Source organism: Triticum dicoccoides, chromosome 3B (assembly GCF_002162155.2).
Source record: "Triticum dicoccoides isolate Atlit2015 ecotype Zavitan chromosome 3B, WEW_v2.0, whole genome shotgun sequence".
In the NCBI taxonomy this organism is placed as follows: Eukaryota; Viridiplantae; Streptophyta; class Magnoliopsida; order Poales; family Poaceae; genus Triticum; species Triticum dicoccoides.
Genome location: NC_041385.1, coordinates 616,341,622 through 616,348,396, shown reverse-complemented (window position 1 = coordinate 616,348,396; position 6,775 = coordinate 616,341,622).

Below are 6,775 nucleotides of genomic sequence, written 5' to 3'. Positions count from 1 at the left end.
TTTTGCCATGATTGATGTGTGCATCCTATGAGGTTGATGTCTACATGTGTTTTGATCTATGTCATGCCATCTTTATAAAGGTGCTTACCATGTATTTTTGTGATCAATGTGGTGACTAGCACAAGCATGCAAACTAGGCTTCGTGATGTTGCTGATTTTAGTCCCTGTTCTGCTGTTATTTTGATGCCATGTAAACTTGATGCTACAGAGAGATCTATGCATATTTTGAGATACTTCAGTAAGGATGTTTTGAACATATGATTTTTATCTAGCCTTTCATGCCCCTGGTTGCAATTATGGAGTGGTCTAGCATGTCATTTTCGTGCTCTACTTTTGCTCCAAAATGTTTCCTGGCAGATTGTTTACATGTTATTCAATTTTGCCAAGGTTGTTGTAGTTGATCCTTGCATGCTATGAACTTGTTCTTGCCTTGGTTTGTTTCATAAACATGTCTTCTTGTTGATGCTATGCTTATCTTGTCATGCAATGACTTGTGGTGAATGAATCGAGCTTGTTAAGTAGGGTACTTGTTGTTGCTGTTTTGCTAGGCTGAATCTGTTATTTCGGGATGCTATGTAAACCTGCTGCTACAAATCATTCTATGCATAATCTGGAGATGTTCACTAAGGGTGTTTTGTTCTACATATTATGCTCTATCCATCCATGCCCCTGTTTGAAATTATAGCCTGTTGTAGCTTGTTGTTAACTTGCTCCAAAGTTGCTAAATAATGTTGCTGTCAGTCTGTTAACATTAAGTTCAGTTGTTGCCATGATTGTTGTTAGTGTTCCATGTATCCTATGAACTTGCTATTGCCATGCTTAGGTGTTGCGTGCCTTGCCATGCCATTTATTGCTCTGTGGTGAGTGCTACAAGCTCATCTACATGTTATCTTATCGTTGTTCCTGCCATGTTTGAATCTGTAATATAACTTGCCATGTTTACATGGGTGCCATCATATTTTCTGATCCTTTTTGGCTCATGGTCAGTAAAGGACATTTGTTATATGGGTTTAGTAGATTCATGCCATGCCTTTGTTTGCCATGATATGTTCCTGTAACATGTTGTTTGATAGCTCTAAACATTGCAACCTGATGTTATTTTCTGCAAAGTCTGAACTGTTATTATTTGAATCTTGCCATGTGTGTTTGAGCATGTTCTAGTTTTTATGGAGATAGCTCAGTGTTCATGTTTTGTTATGCTTTACCTATACATCATGCCCATGTCTTTTATTTTCTTGTTGAGGTCCTGTAGCATATTGTTTTGATGCTTGCAAGATGTCTAGTTGTTGTTTTGGACAGCTTGTCCTTTAAACTTGTTTCATGTGTGTGTGTTGAACCGTTGCTCCGTTTTGAGTGTGCTCTATATGAAACTTGCTTGATTTTGTATGTAGTTTCATATTATCATGTTGCATCCTTGTTTTGAGGTGTTTGCTTGATGTTTGGTTGGTTGCATTTTGCATCTATGCCATGTTTAACTTGTTTTGCTCATATCTTCTAGGCCGTAGCTCTGAACTAAATGAACTTTATATGTAATTTGACTAGAATCTCGTGTAGATCATCTTTGTGCATCTTAACTTGCTGTTTAACAACTTGAACATAAGGTTTATTCAGATCTGGACCAATTTCGAAATATGCATATGAGGACTTACCGGAATTGTTATATGTTGTTCCCGGCCTCATTTAAACTTGCTTTGATGTGTTGCTTTTGTTTGCATCATCTCTTGCCATGAGTAGCTTCATGTAGCTTTGTCATGCATCATGCTTGGTGTGCATCATGTCTTGTTTATGTGTGGTGTGTTTACTATGTTGTGTGCTTCTTCTCGATAGTTCCCATTTCGTTGCGATCGTGAGGATTCGTTCGTCTACGCTTTGTTCGGCTTCATCCGTTCGTCTTCTTCATGGACTCGTTCTTCTTCCTTGCAGGATTTAAGGCAAGATGACCACTACCCTGGATCTCACTACTATCATTGCTATGCTTGTTGTTTTGTTCTATCGCTATGTTGCGCTACCTATCACTTGTTCTTCAAGCCATCCCAAATTGCCATGAACCTCTAACCTTTGACACTCTTCCTAGCAAACCGTTGCTTGGCTATATTACCGCTTTGCTCAGCCCTCTTATAGTGTTGCTAGTTGCAGGTGAAGTTGAAGATTGCTCCATGGTGGACAGGATTTTGGTTGGGATATCACAATATCTCTTATATTATTAATGCATCTATATACTTGGTAAAGGGTGGAAGACTCGGCCTTATGCCTGGTGTTTTGTTCCACTCTTGCCTCCCTAGTTTCCGTCATACCGGTGTTATGTTCCCGGATTTTGCGTTCCTTACGCGGTTGGGTGATTTATGGGACCCCCTTGATAGTTCGCTTTGAATAAAACTCCTCCAGCAAGGCCCAACATTGGTTTTACCATTTACCTCACCACCACCTACTTTTCCCTTGGGAGTCGCTCTCTCGAGGGTCATCTTTATTTTAGCCCCCCCGAGCCAGTGCTTGTCTAAGTGTTGGTCCGAACCGAGCAACCTGCGGGGCCACCTCGGGGCAACTCGAGGGCTGGTTTTACTCGTAGCTTGACTTATCCAGTGTTGCCCTGAGAACGAGATATGTGCAGCTCCTATCGGGATTGTCGGCGCATCAGGCGGCTTTGCTGGTCTTGTGTTACCATTGTCGAAATGTCTTGTAAACCGGGATTCCGAGTTTGATCGGGTCTTCCTGGGAGAAGGTATATCCTTCGTTGATCGCGAGAGCTTATCATGGCCTAAGTTGGGACACCCCTGCAGGGTATAATTTTTCGAAAGTCGTGCCTGCGGTTATAGGCAGATGGGAATTTTTTAATGTCCGGTTGTAGATAACTTGACACCAGATCCGAATTAAAACGCATCAACCGTGTGAGTAGCCGTGATGGTCTCTTTTCGGCGGAGTCCGGGAAGTGAACACGGTTTCTGGGTTATGTTTGACCTAAGTAGGAGTTCAGGATCACTTCTTGATCATTGCTAGCTTCACGACCGTTCCATTTTCTCTCTTCTCGCTCTTATTTGTGTATGTTAGCCACCATATATGCTTAGTCGCTGCTGCAACCTCACCACTTTACCCCCTTCCTTTCCCTTTAAGCTTTGCTAGTCTTGATACCCATGGTAATGGGATTGCTGAGTCCTCATGGCTCACAGATTACTACAACAACAGTTGCAGGTACAGGTTATGCGATGTTCTTGACGCGAGAGCTATGTTTGCTTGTATTGAAGTTCTTCTTCTGCTTCTTCTTTGATCAGGGGATAGGTTCCAGGTCAGCAGCCTGGGCTAGCAGGGTGGATGTCGTTTGAGTTTCTGTTTGTGTTTCATCTGTAGTCGGATGATGCTCTTATGTATTGTGATGTTGTATTCATGTGGCATTGTATGCCTTATGTATGTAACCCCATCTATTATGTAATGTTGATGTAATGATATCCACCTTGCAAAAGCGTTTCAATATGCGGGTCTATCCTTCGTGGGACCTTCGAGTTCCTTTTGGATAGGGTCGCATATTAGGCGTGACAAGTTGGTATCAGAGCCTCGACCGACCCTAGGAGCCACTTTGATTGATCGTGTAGTCTGGCCGTCGTTCAATTTAGAAGAAAACTATTTTTTCAGAGTCTAGTTATATCAGAGAGTAGGAATTCTTTTTACTCCTCAGCCCCTTCGCCGCTCTGGTGAGGAATTTTGACATAGGTGTTTTGAATTACTCCTCTTCCCCTTCAAATTTTTCTTTAGGATCACGCAGTTGTTTTTCCGGTAGTTGGTTCTCAGCTCTTTTCATCCGGTGCATTTCTCGTCAAGTCGACTCGAGCCTCTTCATCTTTTCCAAGTTCAATCCTCAGTCGTTTTATTTTCCCACCCTCCCACCCTTTTTCTTCTCGGAGCCGGAGTCCGTAATCGAGTATCCATCCTACTCGTGCGAAGCCTTTGCTTTCTTTCAACCGGTGTTCCTCTTCAAGATATTCGTCGGTTCCCCCTTCTAAGTTGCCTTTGTTTTCCCGCCCTCCCACCCTTTTTCTTCCCGGAGTCTGACTCTCTCTCGACCATCTATTTCATTCTTGTAGAGCCTCTTCAGTCTTTCGTCAATTGTTTCAACCGGTGAATTCTCGTCTCGTTCGTCATTCCTCATCCCTCTCTTTTCCGGTGGACCCAATTCAAGTTTTTGGGTTGATCACATTCTTTTCTAGGATCAAGTGTTCTCCTTGCTCGTTCGTCTCTCGCCAGTTTATCCCCCCGGAGTGCTCAAGACATCTCAGGAGATTTGTCTGTGTTCCAATTAATTCGAGGCTATCACCTCATTCAAATATTTCAATTGTTCCGGTGCATCATCTATCTGTTTAACATCCCTTTCCAACGGTGTTATCTATTCAGTGGGCCCTAACCCACAGGTCTATTCCCAGGATCTTACCTGACTCTTCTAATTATTTCGGATCCATTCCTAATTCTTTTCGGAGTTTGACATAAGAATGAATTTCATCAGTCAGATGCCATCTCCAAGTTCACTTTCTAATTCTTTTTATCTTTTGGTTCAACCCTTCCTCCTTCTTCATTCTCCCGGAGTATCTCAGTAATTTTGGTGGAGTTTCCCGTCGTCATTTGAAGATCGAAGAAGAGTTTTTCCTCAAAATCTTGCCCGTTCTCTCGAAGATTCGTGGGTCTAGCTTCTTGTTATCCTCTTGAATTATTCCATTTGTCAAATATTCTTTTCTTACCCATCCGGAGTATGCCAGAAGTTGTTTTTCCATTTCTTTCATCGGAGGTCATCATTCCAGAAGAATTCTTTGTCCTCACATTTCAGCTACTGTTATCCAATTATCCCGGTGCTTCATCCAAGTGTTCTTAATCAGCTCATGATCTCTTTGTTCTTTTACATATAAATCCCCTCTAGTATATTTGTTCTTCTAAGTCTTCCCGGTGATTATTTCTCTTTCGTCGGTCATTTTTGAATTTTTACGGTGGTTCATTCAGATTCTTTTTCCTTTGTTATCATATCAATCCATTCATTCTTTCAAATCCTACCGGTGGTTCATGAAGACTTTCTCAAGTTGTGATATATCTCTTCTCAATCCTTTCAAGAAGAATAAGTAATATGCAAAATCCATTGCTTGTCATCAATTTATTTTGATGAAGGATGAACATACAATAAATCTTATTCTTATTTCCTCAAGGTGATTAATCCCTTCCTTCGGAGTTTGTTCGTGAGGAATAAATTATAGTTCCAAGTGTTTTCATCTTTTCTTTTCCGGAGTTCAAATTTTCCTCGGTCATCTCGTCGGAACCTCCATCTAAATCATCGCAAGGCTCATCTTATTCTTTCTTCCTTCATTCTATCTCATCATCCTTTTGTCACCGGAGTTCTTCATGGTGGTTCTTCATGATTTAATTCATTCCTCAGGTGTTCATCAAGATTCTTGTTCAAGGAGTTCTAGTATCTTCCTTCTTGCATCTCAAAGTGCAATTAATTCTCCATATACTTTTGAAGTGGAGTTTTGCATTTCTTCGTTCTCCTCAGCTATTTAACCTTTTCCACTTGTGGTCGGCGATCAGCTCATAATTTTGAGATGTTATCCATAAGTCCACGAAAAGCTTATTCTTTTCGTTGTTGATTCTCTCAACAACTTCGTTCAACCCGTCCTTCCAAGTTCATTTCATTCCATTCTTTTAGTTCTTCCGGAGGCTTTGCGTTGCTCATGTCGTCGAGTGTCATTCCATCTTGTGAAGTTCATGTTCTATTCCTTCCATTTTCAGCCGGAGTGCTGCCTAAATTCTTTCAGTCTTATTCGTTTCTTATCTCGTTCTAACCAGAGTGGTTTCATAGTCTATCTGATTCAGTGAGTTTTCGATTCTCGTCATTCTCGTTGTTCCTCTCTTCTTCTCAAATGCTCTCGTTTATTTGCTTCTTCTCTCGAGTTCTTGTTTCACCTCATCCCTTTTTCCCTTCCGTCTCGGTCCTAAGATCTCGGGACGAGATCTCTTGTTAGTGGAGGAGTGTTGTAACGCCCCGGATTCGATGCGCCAGGTGTCTTCCAGTTATTCGTCATTGTTGCCATGTCATTTGCTTGCGTGTTTCATTTTATCATGTCATCATGTGCATCTCATTTTGCATACATGTTCGTATCATGCATCCGAGCTTTTTCCCCGTTGTCCGTTTTGCAATCCGGCACTCCTATGCCCTCCAGCGTTCCCCTTTTGTCTCTCGTTGTGTGCGGGTGTTAAACTTTCTCGGAATGGCCCGAGGTTTGCCAAGCAGACTTGGTATAGCACCGGTAGACCGCATGTCAAGTTTCGTGCCATTTGGAGGTCGTTTGATACTCCATCGGTTAACCGCGTAGCCCAAAGCCCCCCTTTCTCCTTGCAGCCCAACACCCTTCCAAAGTGGCCCAAAACCCAGCAAACTCCCCTCCATGCTCTCGGTCGTTCGATCACGATCGTGTGGGCGAAAACCGCTCCTCATTTGGACTCTCCTAGCTCCCTCTACCTATAAATATGTGTTCCCCTCCGGATTTTTCGCAGACCAAACCCTAACCTACTCCCTCTCCGCCGCCGGACATTTTTCCCCGCCGCCTGGACATGTCCGCCCGCGCCCGTAGCCAATCCGCCCCTGCCACGTGGCCCTTCGCCACCGCGCGCCGCCGCGGGCCCGCTGAGCCCGAGGCCGGCCCGCTCGGCCCGTCCCGCGCCGCGCGCCCCGCCGCCGATCGCCGTCCCCGCCGCCTCCCGCGAGCACCCGGGCCTCGCCGGACCCTCCGCCGCCGCCGGGCGCCTC